This window comes from Pteropus medius, unplaced genomic scaffold, assembly GCF_902729225.1.
Source record: "Pteropus medius unplaced genomic scaffold, Ma_sr-lr_union100, whole genome shotgun sequence".
Lineage (NCBI taxonomy): Eukaryota > Metazoa > Chordata > Mammalia > Chiroptera > Pteropodidae > Pteropus > Pteropus medius.
Window position 1 is genome coordinate 7,943,567 of NW_024350924.1, and position 23,788 is coordinate 7,967,354.

The 23,788-nt window shown below is 44.3% G+C and overlaps 1 protein-coding gene, 1 long non-coding RNA gene and 1 pseudogene across 3 annotated transcripts in view; 2 read left to right on the forward strand and 1 right to left on the reverse strand.

Annotated features, from left to right (window-relative positions):
- The window catches only part of MAN1A2 (mannosidase alpha class 1A member 2), a 266,574-nt gene that overhangs the window by 102,515 nt on the left and 140,271 nt on the right, over positions 1 to 23,788 (forward strand). The gene's annotated exons all lie outside the window — the stretch shown is intronic.
- Positions 575 to 23,788, forward strand: part of LOC120585097 (uncharacterized) — a 53,647-nt gene continuing 30,433 nt past the window's right edge. Inside the window, exons 1-2 of one of the 2 annotated variants that reach the window (XR_005648221.1) lie at positions 575 to 1,541; positions 2,972 to 3,155. This is a non-coding gene — a long non-coding RNA (uncharacterized LOC120585097). Of the gene's footprint in view, positions 1,542 to 1,946; positions 2,775 to 2,971; positions 3,156 to 23,788 lie in introns of those variants that run through there. The other variant, XR_005648220.1, reaches the window with a different exon arrangement.
- On the reverse strand, positions 12,718 to 12,836 carry LOC120585288 (uncharacterized; annotated as a pseudogene).

Sequence of the window (23,788 nt, forward strand, 5' to 3'; positions counted from 1 at the left end):
CGTAGAGAAGAACGTAGCCACGTGGCATGAATGCAGAGTAGTACTGGGCTGGAAGCAGCGTGGGAACCTGGGACAGCACTCCCCTCCCACCTTCTTGCTCTTTGGTTCATGGGACTAAGAGAAATTCTCAGCCTCTGTTCCGCAGGCTATCGGAGCCGAAGTGTAGTCAGGGAGGGTTGGGCTTCACGCCAGATCAGGAAGTGGAGGAAGCATCCACGGAAGTTGAGAGAGTCTTTATCGTGAAGGTAATTCTGCTTGAAACTGAAGAACACACAACAGTTCCCTGCACTTGGCTGCCCAAGCTCCACCCCTTGCGGTCTGGATGTCAGTCCTGTGGACACAGTTATCCTTTGTCCTCCGGGAACAGATCTCTCTCCTCTCTCCCTCTGTCTGATCACTTTTCCTGTCCCTGGGTGTCTAGTAACTCTACAATCTTGTTATTCCCAATCCTTTTCTCAATCTAAACATTTTCCTCCTCTAGCCCCAAACTTTAGATTCCTCTTGGATTTTTGTCATTATCTTCTAAAGCCAAATCCAGTTTTTCTCTCTTGGGAGAGACTAAGGTATATTCTGTTGACTTATAAACGTATCCGCTACACGGCTACTCCTTCAGCAGTCTGTCCCAGACTCACGGGAGAATTGGAATTCTTGACTGGTCAGCGAGAGGAAAGCTGCCTGTGAGGACCCTCTTCCAGGCGTGCTCTGTATGCCCATGACCATCGTGCTCAGAGGTGCTGTGTCCATGAGACTTATCCTTTATGTGGGTAGGATTCAATGGGTGGGCGTGCAGGAGGAATAGGTATCATTGTTCCAGTCCTGGCTTTGATTTCATCCTCCACATTCTGAGCAAGAGAAAAATAACCCCAAACCACCTTCCTACTTCCTCTTCTACTTGGTTACCTCAGTCTTTCTCCATTCATTCTTTTGGGGTTCACACCACTAGGTGGCACAAGCTAGAGTGAGAATTCAGTGAGTCAGAATATGGGAAAAGCCGGGGACAGTGTCTTACATGCAACACGTGTTGGTTGTCTTTATCCTGAAGTGGAAAATCTGCTGTGAGGTCCTGTCCAGTAGGTCCACATGGGCTTATCTTTTGGTATTGGGGGCTTCATTTCCATAAAGGTTTGAGTCAATTAAAAGAGCGTTTATAAGACACTTATCATGCATACACAGCAACATGGGAAATAGTTAGAAGAAGCATGTGTAGTGGGCTGAATAATGTCCCCCAAAGATGTCAGATCCTAATCCCTGGGACCTGTAATACTACCTTACTTGGAAAAGGGGTCTTTGCAGATATGGTTAAATTAAGGATCTTGAGAGGAAGAGATTATCCTGGATTATCGGCTGGGCCCTAAATGCAATCACATGTGTCCTTATACGTGTTCATCCTTATACAAGGAGGATGAGGAAGATAAGACACACACAGAAGAGAAGGCAATGTGAAGACATAGCACAGGCAGACTTGAGGATGCTGGCCTTGAAAACTGGAATGATGCAGCCACAAGCCACGGAATGCCAGCAGCTACCAGAAGCTGGGGGAGGTAAGGGCCAGATTCTTCCCTAGAGCCTCAAGAAGGAATGTGGCCCTGCTAGCTCCTTGGTTTTGAAAAGGAGGTGAGAATTGGGTTGTACTGACTTGATCATACACACACACCAAAATACAACAAACAATGCAGGGCGACAGGGTGAAATTCAGCATTGAAGGCCACGCCATCCAGCAGCAGCGTCTCATAGTGAAGATGGCTTAGTTCATGTGGAATCGTTGGCGGTCATCTGACGCCTCTCACTCAGCGCTTGCTTGCCGGCTCCCCTCACACATGACCACCCCCCCCGCCCCGCCCCGCCTTGAGGTGACAAGGCCCGGCACAAGGACCAAGCGGAACCTCAAGCTCAACAGAGATAAGAGTTGCGTTGAGGCACCAGGAAGGAAGTCGTGCTGCGGGTGAACAGAAAAGAAATAAAACTGACTTCTCGTTTGAGCAGCCCCGCTGGACAATGCGCAGGTCCAGTGGCCAGGATCTCATTGATGTGCTGGCCTTGGACAGAACCGGAGGTAACCCAGCAGTGGAGAGGCAGGTGGGCTCCAGGAGAGTGACTTGGGGACCGCGGAATCCTGTGACTGCTGGCAGGTCATAGACTCCAGGATATGGTTCCATCAGAGCCCCGAGGATGGTGATGATTTCTTTCCTCTTTAGGAGGTAAATATTATTTCATCGCAGAAAGGAAAGAGCGCATTTAATTTCATTGGCCTTACCAGTAAGAACGTGAGAAATGCTACGCTAGGTCATGAGAATGAATGAATCCTCTGAGCATCAGACCGAGATGGCTGATGGAGGTACCAGTGGGCTCTGTGGGAGGACACTCTTAAAAGGTTGCGAATAAGTGTTTTCCCCAGAACACCTCTGACTCCCCTAAAGTATGATCCGTTAACGCCATTAGCATCCATTAGTCTTGTGATCCTTTGATTTGAGGATTTAGGGCAAGGACGCCGGCCATTATATCTCCTGTTTAGACATTGGAGAAACCAAGGCTTCCATTCATAATTAAGACTGGTCAATGGGGCCTTCACAGTACTTACCAAGCAGCCCTTGGTTAAGGTCCCTGTCAACTCAAGCACTGTCCAGGCGCCAGCTTATTTCCTGTTGCCCTCTGCTAGCAAGAACAACGTGAGGTCTCCCAGTGACCGGTATATTGTGCCACCTCTGATTGTGACGGTGCAGCCTGGATGAACCTCCCTGTGATTCAGAAGCCGATGGGCCCACGTGTCATTACAGGTGTGACTGTCCTCTTCTCTGCCGGGCACAGGGGAGGCCGTTGCAATTACTACACAGATTGCTTTCCTATCATTTGATTGAAACTTCAGGGGGAAGGGAGTTTGTTAATGTAATTTCTTCCTCAATTTCTCGGTCTAGGAAAACTGGCAGCAGAGCCAGGCACAATCCAGCATTATTCATATTTCCATCCTTCACAGAAAGTATAAGTAGAGCACAGAAGTTTTGACATGGATCATAACCACGGAGTCAGAGGGATTCTCCAAAGACCCATCTCGTGGAAATCAATTGGCCAAGAGGATCTGGACCCGCAGATGCCCCTCCAGGCCAGTATCCGTCAGAGTGCCGTTCTGGTGGCTGTCCCTGTCCGCATCCAGCCAGTGGGTAAGGTAGAGGAGGGCCTTCTCCCTCTCGTGGCTGGCGTGAGGGTGGGCGTTGCAGGGCGAGTTTGCGCGTCACCCTATGGGTCTCTAGAAAGGGAGCCCCGGTGTGCATCAGACCCACGAGAAACGAGAGCTTCGTCTCCAGTGCGCTGCCATGTTATTCTGTCCCAAAGCCCACTTCGCATTTGCCGTTAGTCAAGTCTGTAGAAGGCAGGAGATTTGTGAGGCCAGCTTTCTCACGGTGGCTTTTAGGTCACAGCACCCTGGACTAGACATAGCGGCATGATTCCATTTAATTCTCCTCGTCCAACCAATAAACCAATAAAGGATATGTGCTGAAGTACCGAAATAGTAAGACATGAGAAAAAATCTAAATATCCGATAACGAGAGATGAGTGAAATAAACTCGAGAACATCTGTGCAGTGAGACATCATGCAGCCAGTAAAAAGAAAGGCGCTGGCCAGCACACACTGGTCCGAGATTACTTCAAAATACATTAAATGGAGAAAGAAAGGTGCACAAAGTATGTGTAATAGGAATACGTTATATACATTCAAATTATGTGAATATATATGTGTGTATATATATATATATGCTAGTACATTCATACAAATCTTTCCTAAGGTGTTCAAAAAAGTGTCAAAAGTGGATACTTTTGTGAAGACGGAGATTTTAAGTTTTACTTCTTCTCATATATATTTTTTCATGCTAAGTATGTATCGCTCTTCATTTTATTTTTATAACATTTTCCCAAAATTTCCCAGTCCGTCCCTTGAGGATCTCTCCAGGCTCTTCCCCTTGACCCCAGGGTGACCTTTTCTGACTGTGCAGGTGGTGTCCTGAGCACAGCACCCAGCCCAGAGGACGAGTGGGGGCTGAGGTCCAGCCTCCGCGGTGCTTGCCTGGCTCTGGACTCTGGCGCCAGGTCGTGACCACACAGAGCACATCCTTGTCCCAGCTCCCGAACACCGCCACGCGGGCCGGTGGCAGCTCTGAGCAGCTCTTCGTTGTCCCTTTCGCAGCAGTGGCCCTTTATGTCCAGCTGTTTGATTTGGTTCTTGCCCCTCGCCTGCTCCGCTCACTTTACCTCTTCAGACCACCCTTCTCAGCCCCCACCCCTAGACTCGGGCTCAAACTCCGGACCTGTCCACCGCCACGCCCAGCCCAGACCTGAACTCGGGCCACCTGCTTGACTTGCCAGAAGTGAAGTCGGGCTCACTTATTCACGTCGCCCCGACTTCTGCATGTCTACGTGCCGGTATTTCTCATGCATAATTTATGGACAGTCAGCTCTCGATTATCCACACAAATGGCAGTGAACATTGGCACATTATTATTCAAAAGAGCAGATGATCGCAAAGTGAGGGCTTTGGATAGTTGTCCTTAGAATATAATCAATGATCCTTTCTAATATAGCTTTTTTCCCACAATAGATTTGCTTGAATTAAAATAAGTTGTATTCTCCATGTCACCTCCACTGAATGTAGCAGGACCGAAGGAGGGTACAGTAAATCCACCGGAGGTTAAATCAATCCGAGATTAAAGGTGTGTTCTGGATAATCTGCTTAGAGGAGCTGAGTTCACAATATTTAAAACCATACCTGCTTTTCTATTATACCACAGCCGTCTTTCTGCAAAACTAAGTATTCAGCCTGAGGCCAAACTAGCCTTTCTTCACAGTTGTTTGTCTTTAGTGAAATTATTTTGTGTGTGTGTGTGTGCAGTATTAGCAGATTTGATTTTATAAAGCATCCAAAAATCTTATTTTAGAATAACCACTTGAATCTTTAAGTCAGTTGCAGCCCACTTTCTCTGGTCTAATCTTCAGAAGAAAGCATCACCAGTTTGTGAATTCCTAGGATTTGGCACACCATACCATTTAGAAAGGCTCGCCGCTTTGTTGTAACCACAAACATAAATGGAATTTCGCATCGTGACTGTCGACTCTCAGGATTAGAGCAAGGAGAAGAGGATTTTGCGATATATTCTGTGCAGAAGCCGCGTGTGTGTGTGTGTGTCGGTGTTTGCTCATCTTTTGTGATGGTTGTGCCTGATCTAGAATATTGGCACATTTTATCAGAGTCACATGTATCCACAGAGCAGCACTGCTCCTCACGTGACAGGACGAAGTTCAGATATTCACGAATGGGCCTGTCCATGTTACCCTTTCTCTAAGAAGTATTAGATGGATCATTGTTTTCCACGACTGGAGCACTGAGAAGCAGTAAGTTTTTCTCCTTATTCATTTTTATTTTTGCGGGTCCTTCAGTGCCCTGCACCTGGCAGTCTATATACTACAAGTGGCCCCAGAGATTATTCTTGAAGAGGGGACAGGCAGAATCAGCCTAGTCTGTATAGATGTGAGTCCAACAGCAAACTGCTGCGTGTGGCTCACCAAATAAGTGTGTCAGGATAGAAATGTCAATTTGAGCAGATGTGTTTTCTGTTTTTATAATACAATTTAGAGAGATGGAATGGTTGTCATAGTGTAGGAGTTTCAGTGAGAGTTTTAAATTCAATAGAGAAGGAACCAGGAGGTATGTACCCAAGCGAGGAATGAGAAGGAGACTTCGTGCTTTAGCAAGAAACTGACGCTGCCCCCTCATCCTTCATTGGGAAGATTTTGCAAAAGCAGCGATGAGAGCTCGGATTGCTAACAGCGATGCCATGCAGAGGCGACCAGAGCTGTTTTGTCATCAGAAGAGCCTGGCGTGTAACCAGCTTACTGCCTCACATTTTAGAATAAGGGAGTCCACGTCAATTTGGGCTGGTTTTGGAGCCAGGACCCGTCACTCACTGATGGTGTGACCTTGGACTAGAGACCCGTTTCCTTAGCTCTAAAATGATGCCTATGATAATAATGCCTATCTAATAAGGTGACTAAGAGGATTATGGATAATACATATAAAGGGTTTGGCACAGTGCCTAGCACATAGTAAGTGCTCAGTAAAACTTTACTTATCATTATGCTTATGAATTTGAAAACAGTATGTTCTCCTAAGTAGGCTAATCATCCACTTCGAATATTTTTCAAATGCGCTCTTCATAGATGTACACAAGTAAATTCTAATCAAGCTAGGTAAAGTGATCATAAATTCCAAATTAGTGGTGGCTTGCAGAAATGCAGTGTGGCTGTTTCTATTACCTGCATTAATACTCCCCTCCATTTGTATAGATAATTGAGAGCGGAAGGTAGTCGAAATAAAATGCTAAAGCTGTGATGCCCAAGTGGAACTTATTTAAGGAGCGATAATGACTAGAAAATGGTCTGTAAAAATAGCTCTCGTCCTTACATCACACCCCGTGTTCCCAGCGGCACTTTCAAGACTTCCTGACGAACAGGCTGCCCTCCCGCAGCCCCGGGACTCTGTTCTGCCTCACACGTCCCCAACACAACCGCCAGCTGAGTTCTAATTGCAGAATCTTCATTACCAGGGATGATTGAGACTATAAAAAGAACCCAGCTGAATTTTTCGCATCCTGCTGGGTGAGCGCAAGGACCAGCTCTCCTGTGCCTGCCCCCTCCACCTCTCGGCAATTATCCTTGGTCCATGTGTGGCCCAGCTTCTGCAGGAAACTGAGCGGTGGATAGATGTTACCTCCTTCTCCTGGGAACCTCCCTCCTCGGGGCGGGGGGTGGGCCGATGACCATGACAGGCATGACATACACCTCCCCCCACCCCCTTCACAGCTTCAGAGACAGGAACTTCATTCCTTAATCTCCCCACCTAAGTTTCTGCCTAAAGTCACCTGGAAGTGTGGGACCAGAGAGAGGAAACAGACATTTCTCCTGGCCCCCTGGGCCTTTGTGACAATCTCTTGGTAACTATAGCTGCAGATTGGCCTTTTCCAGTTAAATCCTTTGTATTTCAGCCCGTCAAGAAGCATTTATAAAGCACCTGCTAAGTGCTCAGTGCTGAGTTAACTGTAGTGAAGGGAGAGATCCGGAAGCCAGAGGCCACCAAGGAATTTAAAATCTAATTGGAAGGCAGAGCTAGACAGGACTGCTCCTGGTTCTGTAGCTGTTAATTTTAAGAATCAAGGGAGTGACTTAAGCAAATTTTATAGAAAATTTATGCAAAACCTTTGTGTGTGTGTGAGAGAGACAGAGACAGAAAGAGACAGACAGAGACAGAGACAGAGAGAGAGAGAGCGAGAGAGAGCGCACATGTATTTGTATATCTAAAAAGAGAACGAAAGAAAAGAAGTGTCTAGAAGTATATTCACAAAAAAATTAACGGTCTCTGAGACCTGTGCAGCAAAATGATCGAGAGCGTAGTCTCCGAAGATGCAATGAATGTAGGCTGAAAATCCCAATTCTGCCACTGCCCGTGTCACCTTCTCCAAGTTATATTTAGTCTCAAGTTTCACTTTTCTTACAGTGTAACTGTAGTATCTCATAGGATTCTCACCAGGACCGATCTAGGATGCTATAGGTAGAGTATTTTGCAGTGCTTGGCATTTAGACATAAGTGCTCAATAAATGGAGCTGTTTACAGTGATGAGGGAAAGGCCTGGAGAAGGCGAGACTGTACTGGTCCCTGGGGTTGGTGAAGATCTGGAGCTGGAGGGGAAGGCTGGGGGCATCGGGGCTGTGGAAACGTTCTGAGCAGAGGCGGAGGCAGGAAGGAGCCTCATTGGTTCTCCAGGACAGAGAAAGCTGTGTGCGAAGGGAGAAACAAAGCTGTAGAGGGGGTTTCGATAGAGGGCCTCAGGGATTTCCGGTGGCGAAAAGAAAGCTCTTGAAAGTATCTGAGTGAGAACGGATCTTATCAGTCTAATTAGTGTGTCAGAAAATTGCCCTGTTGATGAAATTCGGAACTAGGAGGGGAAGGGGGGAAGGACAGTGGCTGCGGTGGTGTGATTTTTCATCTTCCTGACTCCCCCCAACAAAAATAGAAACAACAACGATGACAGCAACACCAGCAAACGAGAAGGAAGCCACCAGACTAGAAGGCAGCAGGGGAGACAGAACGTATGACAGTTCTAAGGGCCAGAGAATTTAGAGATTACTAATGAGTCTTCGCCCTCAAAAGTGCTGAAGCCGAACAGACCCCACCCAGCCTGCGAGGGGTCTACTCAGGCTCCAAATGGTGGCTTGTGGTGGCATGTGTCCAGTTCAGAGAGAGAGTCAGAGTAAAGAAAGATTTCTTGAAGCTTTAAACGGAGAAGTGCCCTGGATGGAACCTTGCCTGTCCCGACATCATTGAGAGACAGGAAAGTAGAATCCCAGGTCAGCAGAGGGTGGCTGTGTGAATATTAGATGAGTCGAGAGGCCTGCTGTGAGGGGGAGTGAATGAATGGATAGCAAAGGTGATACTGGGGTGTCCCTTCTTCCCGCTCTCTGTCAAAGAGAGTAAAGACCGTAAAAAGAAAAGCAGTACCAAGGACAGAAGCCGAGAGGACTGACCGGGCCTCTCTCTCCATGAGGTCTTTCGTCCCCGGGGAGGGTAGACACAGGCTTGCTCGGGCGCTCTCAGAGTGTGCACCAGCGCTTACTAAGCCTCTGCTTGTTTCAGATTTACTGATGTTACGTTAGTCAAAATAAGTCACGTGATCACATGCGCATTACCCGCCCCCCACCGCCAAAAGCACATGTACTTAACATGCCTCTGCTAGCTTCGTTTATTGAGGCCTCATTGGTCGACGTAAGGCACGTGATGAAGCTCAGCATCAGCACGAGAGGGGACTGACTCTCCACTGTGCGAGATGTTATTAACTGGGGGCCAATCACATCTCCCTCCGTTAACCTGTTTTCTTTCCTTCCGTGACTCCTGTGATACAGATGTTAAAATTTCTACCTCTGGCTTTCACTACTTTTACCTTTTCCGAAACATTTTTCTTTGCTTTATATCTTCCTGATGCCTCGTGAGATTGTTCCTCAACCTAATCTTTCATTCACTAATTCCAATTTATCTGTATCTATTCTGTTACTTATCTCTTCAGTTGAGTTCCCTAATTAAACTGTTCTATTTTTCCTACCTAGTAGTTTTACTTGACCTTTTAAAAATTATTTATAGTCACTTCGTGTTAATAATATCCCATGTCCCTCTTTGATAATGAATATTAGACTTATTTCAATTTTTTAAAATCCATCTATCCTATATAGTATGAGTAATTCAGCTTATTCTCTTTCTTTTATTAGCAGTAACATTCCTCAGCTACCTCTACTTTTCTGTCTAATTTTTCTTTGCCTTATAGATGTCAGCTATTTGGTCACTTATGTGCTCTTATTGGGGAGAAGTCTAAACTCAGCCTCTCATTTGTATCATTCCTGCTGATTTAAAGGGAGATGGGGAAGGCACTCCAGGGAAAAGAATCAGTGGATCAGAGTCTGAGTTTGACCACCCCTGGTTACTACCTTCTCATAAGGCGATCTTGTCCCCATAGTAATTAGAAGTGTGGGTCTGGAACTTAAGAGAGAGATTAGGCAGAAGATGTAGAACTGAGGCTCACCAGAGTTTGCGATAGTAATTGAAGCCATGGATATGCCAAAGATTTCACAGACAGTGCACATGGAAGGTAAATGTCAAGGGATCATGTCCCCCAGGAGTCTGTCGTCCGACGGCAGAATCCAGTTCTGCCTGTTAGAGACACAAGGAATGCTGGGAACAGTGAGAGCCACGTTTGATAACTGTCAGATCACATCTGCTTTCTGTGGCGTGGCTTCCTCCCTGACAGACCATCAGCATACGTAAATATATATAACACATCAAACAGACAAATCCACTCTGCACAGATCTGCCTAAATATTTAGACATAACCGAGCAGTGACAGAAATTATTAAGAAATGAAATTCCAATCACTAAAGGCGATCAGTAAAAGAAAACAGCTCTCATTCCAGCCTGACTCTCATCATCAGACTGTGGTTGATCTGTCACTTCCGGAATGGGGAAAGGGCAGTTCAACTCAAGGGAGGCTTCGCTCTCTAACTGAGCAGGTGTACCTTATCCCTAATTCTCCTTCGGTGAATTTTCTCATGGTGTCCCGCCATGGCAGAGGAGCCTGGGGTAGTGAGCCAAGGGCAGGGTTTGCATAGAGTTAAAAGAACATGACATTTGGCATCAGAAGACTGAGCCTGAGTCTCGGCTCCACAGGTTACTACTACCTGTGTGACGCAGCCTCCCTGAACCTCTTCTCATCTATAAAGTAAGGATATCCATCCCTGACCTGCCCACCCACAGGGCATGTGAGAGTCGAGAGCTAAGGGACGTCGGTGGTTCTGGAATCGTGTTCCTCCACAGCGGTCCCTCCAGAGCCACAGCCATGGGAGGAAGGAGGGTGGGGTGCCCCCAGGGTGGGGCTCTGTGCCCCCACCCACCATGCCTGGCTCCACCAGAGCAGCTCCACGTTTATCTGCTTTACATACCGCGGTTCCAAAGATTTGAAACCATCTCTCTGCTGGTAAAAACATCCTTGAAAACTGCTGACGCATGTGGAAGGACCATGCATAAACATGGAGTTTTATTACCCAGATGTAACTGACCTATGTAACATGTTATATGACATGTTAACATTTCAAGTGTACAACATAATGATTCAACATTTGTATACCCTGCAAAACGGTCACCACAATAAGTCTAGTTACCCTCCATCACCATACCTAGTTAACAAAGTTTGCGTTCTTTGATGACGATCATGAATTATTATCATTAGAGGGTAAATTCGCTGCCCTGGATAAATGTTGGATGAAAAAGAACATATATCTGAAATGAGCTTTTTGGATTATCTGTGCTCTGCAGTTTCTGGTGTCCTTGCATGAACTGTGTTATCCCATAATTAGGAATTCATTGTATGAGAATTTCTATTATAATAATTATAACTTGGCTCCAAGTGCTGCACTGAATCACATCTCCTGTAAGACCGCAGACTTGCTTATCTTGATTACATCGACGGACTGGGGGCCGAGCAGCCTGGGGGTGACCCTACCATCTGCCACTGTTACCGCTTTGATCACCATTCCCCATCCTGCACCCCAGTGGGGTTGCTGGGAAGGGACAGTGTTCTCACTGCAGAGACACCATTCAGGAGAGTGAATGGCTCCCTTCGCCCAGAGGACCTGTGGGAGAACTCGGTTTCCTTCCAAGTTTTGGCTCCTCGTTTCGCAGCACTTGACAAGGCCCCGTCGGGATGGAGGATACCGGGGCCGAGAGGCCAAGCTTAGGTTATCTGCAGGCCGATCGTTAATGACCTTGATCCGGCCTTAGGATTCCCAGGAGCTCAGGATCCGACTGGTCTGTAGTGCTGACCCTCCGGGAGAAGGGAAACGGGTTGACAAAGGAAGAATTTCAGACCTGCTCTGGTTTTTCCGAGTGGCATCGGTCCTGATCAGGTGTCGTGACCGTGGAAGCGGGGATAGTTCATTATTATTCACGTGTAAGAATGTCATGAATTAGCCACAAGTCTCTTTTCAGCAATAACACACAAGAAATGCCAGTCAGAGATAGAGGGAACATTCGATTTAACAAAGCTCTTAAATTCTTAATTAGCTAAGCCTCTAAAGATGTCGGCCTTTCAATCAACAGCTCTCCAGGCCACAGCTCTCGTAGTCCGCTTACTTTTTCCAAAGTGTGGTTCTCAGGGACATGTTACACGGCAGCTTTTCTGTCTTCAAGTGTTGTTTTCTCCCGTGCCACCTGGTCATCCAGCCAGGACACTGGGAGGAAGCACTGCAGATTTTTTTCCATTTCAACTCAACCAGGGAAAAAGGAGAATCGGAATAGCGTTTCCTGAAGTCACATTAAAGCCTAGGTGACCTCTATCACGATAGGAAAATGAGAAAAATTTGGGGTCTCTAAATGGCAAGCAACAAGATCTTAAGTAGAGGCTGATGGGAAATCCCAGAATCCTTCACTTGCCCCGAGCTGGAGTAGGGCCAAAAGAACATGGTTTGTACTGGCAGACCTCACTTGGAAACTTCTAGAACCTCACCAGGGACCCCTAGTTTCTTCCTCAGATACTTAAGAACACAAGAATTGGCACATGAATCCCCAACATGACCTATGCAGCCCAGAAGTCACTCCTTCGTGAAAACTCTGGAGATGTATCACGGGAGGGCATCCTGTCCCCAAAGCCTCAAATCCCAAATTTCTTGGTGTCTGGCAGGAGTATCTCCGAGAGCAAAGTCCCCAGAATTCGGAAGAGCCCTTCTGCGGCATGGCCCGAGAAGAAGAAAAGGAAGTGAGAAAGAAAACCAGTATTCGTGGAAAATCAATTTTGTACACGGCCCTGAGATAGGTGCTGTTACATTGAGCACTTTTAAGTGTGTTGAGCCTATGAATTAGGCTTATTACTTCCCATTTTCCAAGTGAGGAAACAGAATTGGAAAGGTCAGGCACCACACCCAAGGGCGCATCTCGAATCTGGAATGATCGGAGTGTCTCTCTCGCACCCGTTAATTCAATTAACTAATTGCCAAATCAGTTATTGGTTCTGTGTCTTTTTAAAAATTAATTAATTAATTAATTTTTCTTTTTTTTAGGCGAGGCAACCCTTGGTTGACCTCACGGATTGCAAGGACCTTGTCAGTTTACAATCCCTTATTTTTTTTTTTTATTTTTTACGCCTATAGCACTTGGTCTTCCTGGGTGGTCTCCCATCCAAGTACTAACCAGGCCAGACCCTGCTTAGCTTCCGAGATCAGACGGGATTGGGCTTGTTCAGGGTAGCGTGTCCGTAGACAGTTCTGTGTCTTAAATGAGTCTCAAAACAGTCTCCTCTTTGCCAGTCATATTACCATGAGTCTAGTTCAGACCGGACCATTGTGGTGATTGCTTCACTGGTCTCCCTACTTGTCTCTGTGTCCTAACCCCACCCCACCCTCGGTTCCCCCCACTACACCATCCTCCATGCTGGCCACACCTTCCCATCTTAAACACAGAACTGATCTTCCTACACTGCTGCTTAGAAACCTTCCCTGGCTCTGACATCTACAGGATAGAGACCAAACTCCTCCGTGGGACTTTGCGGCCCTCCAGCCTGGTCCTGCCAGCTTCTCCAGTCTCTTCCAGGGCCGCACTCAGTCTGACTTTCTACTCTACACGTGCTGCACCCTCTTATAATTCTCCGACGTGACTTGCTGTTTCATGTCTTGGGACATCCCGTTCCCCTGGACCATGGTGCCCTTACCACCTGCTGTAGCGTCTTGGTAAAGCCTTTCTTCACCTTTACATCCCAGCTTAGAACATGATCCCCTCTGTGACGCTGCCCCGATACTCACAGACTTAGAAGCAACTCCCCAGCGCAATCACTTGTAGACAGACCCTTACAGCGCGGGCGACATTGTAGCATAGTTGGCTCTTTAAGGGTGTGTCTGTATCCTCCCCAGACCCAGCGTTTTGTGGACAGGGATTGTGTCTCTTTTCATTATTTCACCCCTTGCGCTCAACACAGTGTGTTGCCCAAAGTAGGGACTCAGAACTTGTTGAATAAAATTAATGAATGAATTGGGTAAAATTTAAAAAAAAAAAAAAAACCTCATTGAATGAAAGAAATTAATAAATGAAATTTAAAAAATAAGTATCTCTGACTCAAAAGCTGCCCTAATAAAAGAATCTTACATCATCATTAGTTAGAGAGTTCTCTTGTAAACACAAAAAGAACGAAAAAATAACTGTAGGATAAACTTGATATGTAAAATTTCAATTTAAAACAGATAAGGCAATATTATTACTCATTTCAGTTTGCAAAAAGTACACGCAGAACTGTGATAAATTGTATTTCCATAATATTTCATAGTTTTCAAAGGATACTTGTATACTCTATTTCATTCGAACTTAACAACAACCCGGAGGAGGTATTTATTATCCCCATTTTTCAGATGAGGAAACTAAGGATCAGAGAGGTTAAAATGTCATACAGAGCCAGAGATAGAACCGAACCCGAGAATTCTGAGGGCAAGTTCAGCATTCTTTCCTCACTGGCAGGCGACCTCTGAGAGCAGGCTTTGATCGTTTGACTGACAGTGAAAAGTGCTATGATTTTCTAGTTTACCGCTCTGACATACTTCTCAACTTCCTTTCTGGAAGTAGGGTCCCAGGCACCTCCAGACTCAAGGCCGGTAAACTCCTACATAGCCAAGACTCTACTCCCTCAGTCTTCCTAGCAGACAGGTGACACTGTGATTGATTCAGCTGCTCCTAAGCTTTAGAGTCACCTTTCCAAAGACTGTGGCCAGACAGGGTAGGCCGGGCAAGGTGGGAACAGAGAGGTGGTGGAGGGAGGTGGAAAGAAGCAGACAGACTTCGGGCCAAATTCTAGCCCTTCGTCATGTGCATATCCTGTTGTTCCCACTCCACCTGTTGAAAACACTTTTCTTTTCCCGTTGGACTGTTTTAGTACCTTTGTTGCATATATAAATGACCTATTTTGGGCACTCTATTCAGTTCCACTGATTTATTTGTCTCTCCTAACACTACACTATCTTGATGGTGCAGCTTCCTAGTAAGTCTTGAGGCCAATTTAAGTCCTCCAACTCTGTTCTTTCTCACCATTTCTTTGGGTATTCTAGGTTCTTTGCATATAAATATGAGAGTCAGTTTGAGAATTTTTACAAAAAAAAAACTCTAATGGGATTATGATTGGAATTGCTTGGCGTCTGTAGGTCAATACGGGGAGAATAGACATTTTAATAATAGTGAGTCTTCCAATTTACAAACATGGTATGCGTATCCATTTATTTAGGTCTTTTAAATTTTCTCTTAGGAATGGTCTGTAATTTCCAGCATAGAGGTCTTGCTTATCTTCTGTTAAATTTACTCCAGAGTATCACATGTTTTTACCGTTATTAGAAATGGAGTTATAGGTTTTAAAATTATTTTCATTTTCCAATTCTCTCTACTAACAGCAAGTATAAATTTACCTTGGAGTTAATAAGGCCTAAACTTCAGAGCCCTCCTTTGCAAAGACCCTTTACAAGACCTTTTGAGGTACCCTAGCAGCTTTGTAATCATAATTTTGTGTTATTTTTTCTTAAATAGGGATCCCTACATTGTAAAAAATTTAGATCACACAAAACTTAGATCCATCCCATCTGATCGCAACGTGCTCGATGTCTCTTAGAGCCTCAGTCTTCTTATTTGTAAAGCGACTTAACTTCTAGGATTATATATTTTTTATTATGATAAAACACACATAACAAAATTTACCATTTTAATCATTTTGAAATTACAGTTCATTAAGTGCATGATGTTGTGCAGCTATTACCACTATCCTGTTCTAGGACTTTTTCATCACCCCAGAGGGGAACCCTGTGCCCAATAAGCAGTTCCCCGCACCTCCCCCACCCCCGCATCCTTCACTCCCCCCAGACCCTGGAAACCATAGATCAGCTCTCTGTCTCTATGGATTTGCCTGTCCTGGATTTTCATATAAATGGAATCATGCAGTCTGTGGCCTTTGGGGTCTGGCTTCTTTTGCTTGGCGCAATGTTTTCAAGGTTTATCCATGTCGTAGAATCTCCCAGTCCTTCTTTCCTTCCGTAACTGAGCGATATTCCATTGTAATATATCACATGTTATTTACTTGCTCCTCTATTGATGTTTAATTGGGTTGTCTCCATCTTTTAGCTATTATAAATTGTGTCGCTATGATCATCAGTGTACAAGCTTTCATTTAAACACCCGTTTCCAATTCTCTGGAGTATATACCTGTGAGTGGAATTTCTGGGTCATATGGTAATTCCAAGTTTAACAGTCAAATGCCAAACTGTTTTCCCTCATCAGGTTATTTTCTTAATCAAATGAGCCAACACATTTGTAAAGCTTTTAGTGTAGTGCCTGGCACACAGGACTCAATAAATCATCGCTAAAAGATAAAATTCAAATTGCTTACAAATTATTGGCAATAGAGGACATCTGTTGTAAAATGTGTCATACGTTGAAGGGAACAATTAGTCCCTGCTCTTCATTAGAATAGGGTTCCAAGACTCTTGTTCCATCCCTTTCCTTCCCCCTTTCAGGAAAAGAAGGGTGACTTTCTAACCGGAAGTCCAAACTAGGCATGGCTATGTCAACCCATTTCCCCCTTCCCAGGGGATCCGCATGCCTGTGAAGCGCATGTACTCAGTCTCCTGTACCTGCCCGCCATGCCATTGAGTTTTAAGGGTCAGGCCCTCGTAGCAGAGGTCCGAGACTGCTCAGCTCTGACTGAGGCTGCCACAGCAGGAGGGGGTGAGTGTAAGCTGGGCTGGGCTACCAGCAAGCACACTCGCTAACGGATCTAAAACATCTTCTCCAGACACCTTCTTCATGAGTTACTAAGGTCATATTTTGGATTTACATCTGCCTGACACCTGCGCGCCTCATATAATTGGTTCTGCCAGTGGGAAGGACAGAGATATTATATGTCGCCTGTCCTGCCTTTCCCCCCGCAAAAGGTCCTGAACATATCCAGAGAATTTAAGAAGCCTGCTTCTAATTTCCGAGTTCTCCTGCCTCAAATAGAAGTAGGCTAAAAGAAAAACTTTAAATTGAGATCAAATATAATGAGTGACTATTTGTATTTTTCAGAGAATATTTTGTTCTTTGATCTTGGAAAAGCTGAAATTAAATTAGAAAGGCTTTGGGCTTTTCTGTGATATTGTTATAGTAAGCCTTGATATAGAAAATGCGTGGTAAGCAATTCTCCATTGCAGATAGGCTTCATTTCAGAGTCCCCATATTCTTAAATTACCAACTTTGAGATGGCATTTGTTTTCATTTTTGTACTTAATAGAGCATAACATCACATTCATGCTTTTCTCTCCTGGGATGAGTGTAGAGCTGATAAGTAGCCAATGTTTTCTTTCTAGTTTAATTCGATAAACATTTATTGAGCACTTGCTACGTACCAGGCACCGTGCCAGGCATTCTAGAGAAGACCCAGACGAGTAACCTTCAGTGTCGTATGCAAGGGGAGCTTTTAGTCTACGGGTAAATGAAGGAAGGCACTTACGGCAAGCAGATACACGGTGAAATTTAGCCGATCTGGTTTTAAATGGGTTTTAGCCATTTGGTTTAGATGATTAAAATCTAATACATCTATCTCACCAAAGGAAATTGGATTCAGAATTTTGATTTCATTACTATTCCCATAGTAATGAAAGGTTTTCCTTCCTTCTGTCATGCTAAATTCCTCTCTCCCTTGGGAAACCTCGTGTTTCCTGTAGCTGCCAACATATCATGGCCTATCCAACGGATAGTATATTTCATCATTATGAGCTAATCCTTTCAGTAGCTTAATTGTCTAGGTTTTTTTTTTTTTCTGCTATGTCTTAAGTAGGTAGCAGGCAACATCAGGCTGATGTATGAACAAACTAACGAATAGATAGAATCCTGGAATTTTAATTTCATCTCAGCTTAGAGAATCTTAGACCTTAAAAATTCCTTTCTCCGAAGCCACTTCTCAGGGTCCCAGGTCATACTGTCTAAATTTGCATGACAGGTAGATAGAAAGGAGTAGAAAAAAAATGACCTCTATAGCATCTATGCCCACGCAAACCTAGGTACGAACATATCCTGAAGGACAGATCCAGGTACATTTGGGGCCCAAATGAGAGCCAGCCAGACAGGTTTGTCATGAGTTAACATTTGCATGCCTGCGGACCGGTTCCTCACACCTGGGAGGACTCCGGCCCATCAGCTGAGACACAGCCGCGCGTGTGGAACCGGAGCCCCTATAGGACACCAAGGGGGTGAATGGGGCAGGAGGGAGTCAAACGAAAGAATGGGTAGAGTGAAGGGAAGGATGGACGATGGAAATGAATATGAGGCACATGACTGGCTCAGAGTGAGGCACTGACCCCACTGCGGAGCGAGGGAACAGAGGACTGAGACCCTTCTGCTTCCTGTTCTAGGGGACTCTGTGCATAACATGAGAGGCCGTGGAGCATCGTGGTTCAGTACTGGTGTCACCACTGAACAGCTGTGTGACCTCGGGGATATCGTTTAACCTCTCCGGGCCTTAGTTTCAAATATTCCACGGGGACACTAATAGCCCCTACCTTGTAGGTACTATGGGGTCGGGGAGTGTGTGTTTATGTCAGGAGGTCTCCAGAGACCAGTTTGTGTGCAAAAGCATTTTATAAACGTCCAAAGAACCCACCCCCCAAATATTAGGGATTTTTATGGCCTTTACATTTATTTGCTGTTTTTCATTAGATGGTGATATGGCCTAAATATTTTTCTTTTTGTCCTCATCCAACTGATCCTTGAAACCAATCGAGAATCTCGGTCAGTGGAGAGATTTCCGAGCTTCTCTCTCTCCTCTCTGCGGGCTGACTTCCCAGTTAATTCTCTCCCTTCAGACGGCTGGAAAAGCAAGAACTGCTGCCAGGACAGCGCTAATCAAAATATTTTAGCACTTCTGCATCTGGTCCTGGCCATAAAATGGAAGTGAAGAAACACTTATGTAAAGCTTTCGGAGCCGCGAAGGCAAAAAGAGAGCTCTCATCTTATTGGTTCTGGTTCCTATATCTCCAGGACAGGAAGGAGAAAATAACTTAAAGGCATTAAACCAAAAGGCATTCAGTGCAAGACACTTAAAGAGATGACATGAGTACCAGCAACTCAGACACACAGGAGAGGGAGAAACAGCGAATGCTGTGGAGTGAATTGTCTCTCCCCCGGGCTCTGTTCGGCTCTGTGTACCGAGGAAACTGATGAGCTGGGCGGGTGGGGGAGCTCGGAGAGCCTTATGCTAACGAACTCGCTTTCCACGCAGTCCCTCCCACCCCTGCCCACCTGCCGCGCTGGCTGCCCACGGCCACACCAGAGAGTCTCCCAAACCTCCTCCTCCCCTTCTCTTCCACAGCCCAGTTGTTTCCATCCCAGCCCTTCTCACGATCGAATAGGAAATGGGTAAGAGAGACAGCGTTCGTTCAGTACACATCGGGCAGCCACCATGTTCCAGACACTGAGCTAGGATCTGGGTATGGAGATAAATAAGACAAAAGCCCGCCACTTAAGGAGATCTCCAAGTGATGGTGACTGGGCATGAACTCACATGGGGGAATGCCCTTGGGAGCGAGATGAGGGGTTGTCAATCTCTGAGGCCCGTGGAATAGACGAAAGCTTTAACTCGATTTCTTCTCGAAAGCTTTAACTCGATTTCTTATATCCGCTGTCTCACATCGTCCTCGTGATATCCCTTATGAGGGAGGCATTATTTTTTTAATACTTTATAGATTAGGAAACAGGCTCAACGTAATCAAGCAACTGACTCAAGGTCACAAGTGACTGAATTTAAATCTGACAGCAAAGCTTCCGTTCTTTCCAGTAACTCTGTGTTGTTGGCATCAGGCAGGAGGATAAGGGCCGTCGGTAGGAAACCAGACGTGGAGTTGTGGGTAATACGTGGTAGAGAGGGAGGGTCATTGAGAAAAACGGAGGCGTGAAGACTGAGATTCTAACGAGAAAGAGTGAGGGAAACAGTGCAGTGTTGAAACCGGCCATTACTGACTCTCATTTTCAGGAATTTTCTAGCTGGTTGTCAGACGGACCATTTATAGCTCAATCTGCTAAATTCTCCCATGGTGGGAGAATTTATAGAACAGAAGTTGCCAAATGTTATAAATCAGCACCTACCTCCCCCCAAAGCCAGTTTACCAGCACGCCACCGGGAGGAAGGCCCGGGACAGTGTGGCTAGTCACTAAAGCATTTACAATAGTTCATTTATTTGGGGGTGAGGGTAGGAGTGGGGTGGGGGGCAGGAGTATCATTGGTGCACATCCCATCCCCCCACATAGCTCTGTTTCTCGTGATGAAAGAAGAGGTCCATGTGGAGACCTGGTGTGCCCGTGTTGAACACTCTGTCATCTTTAACACACTGTCATCGTCGGACTTCTTCGCATTGCGAGTGACAGAAACCAAACTCTAATTCCACTGGGGAAAAGGGGACCTTTCTTTGATCAGACACTCTAACCAGGAAGCGCAGGTGGGAGCTGGCCTCAGGGATCCTTGCGAGTCACAGAGTGCTGCCAGTCGCCAGCTCCAGGTCTCCTCTGTCTTTATTACTCACCTTTATTCTGGGTGTTTGCCTTGTTCTCTCCAATGGCATAAGGGGTTTCGGGGCAGAAGAAGTGGGATTGAGTGAGTCTAGAGTGGGAAAGAGAGGAAATGGACACGGATATTGTCAGACTTGCATCATCCCACCTGGGTGACCCCAGAGGAAAGAGACAGCTTCTCCCTTCCAGCATCCGGCTCAATCCCAGGGAACAACTATGATAGTCCTGGCTAAGTCACATATCCATGTCTTGGCCAATCACTGTGGTCGGAAGAATGGGAAATTTGATTGGCTAGACCTAGGTGACTTGCGTACCCCTGAGGCCAGGAAGAACGAGGTTCTGTTTGGTTGACCCACCTGGTTTGGAGTAGGTCAAGTGGGTACAGTTACCAGAAGAGAGGAAAAAGGTGAATTAAGTGGACCAAACCAAAAGACGTCACCTATATCTGCAACTCTTATTTTCAAAAGCATTAGCAATCTTTAGAGCATTTAAGTGAGTCACTTATGCTACCAAGGGTAAGGACACAGTCATTGACTTTGAGATAATTTCCCTGTCAAAGCTGCGTTCCCACTGCACTTAGAATAAAATCCAAAACCCTTGTCAGGCCCACAAGATCTGGTCCCCTGGCTACATCTGCTTCTCTAAACTTTGCTATCACTCCCTGGCCACCCCAATCTGCCCTTCATTTCCTCCACTCCAGTAACACTGGCTTGCTTCCTGTTTCTAGAGGTCAAGTTCGCTTCTATCTCCCAGCTCTGCGATTGCTCTGCAGAAATGCTCATCCCCTGGGTATTTTCGTGGTTGACTCCCTCTCATAACTCATCTTAAATATCACCTTTCAGAAGGACTTTCCTTAACTACCGTGTGTAAACTAGCTCCCCACCCCCAACTCTAAACAACTTCTAGCTCATCATTCCGCTTTATTTCTCTTGCATCTATCATCATCTCATATTTTCTTTTTCATTGGATTTTTATTAGTATTAATTATTATAATCCTGGCTGACCATGCAACGTAGAGATGGGCTAGTTTTTCTTTTTCTCCTTTGCAGAGAGTGATGCACTCAGGTATTAATGCCCCTCTCCACAGAGCATTTTAATTTGGAAGTTTAAAAAAAATTTTCAGTCTAAAGTGGGAAAGGGAGGAAATGGACACGGATATTGTCAGACTTGCATCATCCCACCTGGGTGACCCCAGAGGAAAGAGACAGCTTCTCCCTTCCAGTATTGTATATGCCTTAAGTGCTCAATAAATATGTCGCTAATGAAAAAGTGAATTTCTCAAAGTCCTGTCACATCATCTCAGCTCATTTCTAACCTCTATCCGGACACATGCGGACACATCTCTTTTTTTCTCCAATAGTCACTGACCTCTCCAGGAGCAAAGACACTTGCTCATATTCACATTTTTATTTTATTTATTTTTTCTTCCCATCCTCCACCCCGCTCCCTTTTGGCAAAATCATCAGCTTGTTCTTCATGGGTCGATTTCAGTTTTGTTTTGTTTATTCATTTATTTATCTGTTTAGATTCCACATATAAAGTGAGATCATACAGTATTTGTCTTTCTCCCTCTGACTTATTTCACTTAGCATAATGCCATCTAGGTCCATCCATTTTGTTGCAAATGGCAAGATTTTATTCTTTTTTTATTGCCGAATAATATTTCAGTGTATATGTATCCATTCATCTATTGATGGACATCTAGATTGCTTCCATATCTTGGCTATTACTAGTAATGCTACAACAAACATAGGGGTGCGTATATCTTCAAATTACCGTTTTTTGTTTTCTTTGGATAAATACCCAGAAGTGGAATTGCTGGATCATGTGGCAGCTCTACTTTTAATTTTTTGAGGAATCTTCATACTGCTTTCCATAGCGGCTGCACAAATTTATAATCCCACCAACAGTGGATAAAGGTTCCTTTTTCTCCATTCATTTCTTGTGGAGTGTTGAATTTGTTGGCATACATTTGTTCCTAGTATTCTTTAATGATTCTTTGTATTTCTGTGATGTTGGTTGTAACTTCTCTTCCATTTAGGATTTTATTTATTTGGGCTCTCTCGTGTTTTCTTGATGAGTTGGGCTAACCGTTGGTCAATTTCATTTATCTTTTCAAAGAACCAGTTCTTCGTTTTATTATCTTTTCTATTTTTTAAAATTTCTATTTGTTTCTTTCTGCTCTGATCTTATTTCCTTCCTTCTGTTTATTTTGGGTTTTGTTTGTTCTCCTTTTTCTAGTTCCTTGAGGTGTAGCATTAGATGGCTTATTTGGGATTTTTCTAGTTTCTTGAGGTAGTTTTTCTAGTTTCTTGTGGAGCTATGAACTTTCCCTTTTACAATTAATTGCTTTTACTGCATCCCATAGATTTTGAAAATTTGTGTTTTCATTTTTCACTTGTTTCAAGATAGTTTTTAATTTCTTGTTTGATTTCCCCTTTGATCCATTGGTTGTTTAGTACCATGTGGTTCAGTCTCCACATACTTGTGTTTTTTCCAGTTTTCTTTCTGTAGCTGATTTCTAGTTTCATGCCATTGTGGTCGGAAAAGATATTTAATATGATTTTAATCTTCTTGAATTTAGTAAGGCTTGTACTGTGGCCTAATTACGATCTACCCTGGAAAATGTTCGGTGTGCCCTTGAAAAAAATGCGTATTCTACAGTTTTTGGATGAAACATCTTATAAATGTTTATTAAGTCGATCTGGTCTGATGTGACATTTAAGGCCATTATTTCTTTATTAATTCTGTCTTGATGATCTATCCATCGATGTGAGTGGGATATTAAAATCCTCTACTATTATTGAATTATTGTGAATTTCTCCCTTTATGTCCACTAATAGTTGCTTTATACTTAGGTGCTCCTATGTCGGTGTGTGGATATTTACAATTGGTACATTCTCTTCTTGGACTGAGCCCTTCATAATTATGGAATGTTTTACTTTGTCTTTTTTTTCCATGTTTTCTGTCTTGAAGTCGATTTTGTCTGATATTAGCATTGCTACCCCAGCTTTCTTTTTGTTTCTCTTTGTAGAGTATCTTTTTCCATCCCTTCGCTTCCCATCTATATGTGTCCTTTGATTCAAAGAGAGTCTCTCGTAAGCAGCATATAGATGGGTCATATTTTTTAACCCATTCAGCCACCCTATATCTTTTTATTGGAGCATTTAATCCATTTGCATTTAAAGTAATTATTGATAAGTATGTACTTATGCCATTTTTAAATTGTTTTTTGGTTGCTTTTATAGTTCTGTTTCTTTCTTCTCTCGATCTCTTCACTTGTGGTTGGCTGTTTTTCTTTAGTGTTTTGTTAAGGTTTCTTTTTCTTTGTATATCTTATGTAAGTTTTAAGTTTGTGCTTACCATGAGGTTTATGTATATCATTCTATATCTATAGCATGATAGATATAAATATAGATATAGATAGATATAGATATAGATACATAGATATAGATGATATAGATATAGATATAGATATCTATCATGCTAATAGTTGTCTAAGTTAGAATTTTAAGCTAATAGTTATTTAAGTTCAAATATATTCTATAAAGAATAGATTTTTACTCTCTCTTCCATGCTTTATGTGATCGATGTATGTTTTAGATCTTTGTGTGTTGAGCATCTCCTAACTACTTATTGTAGTTTGAGTTT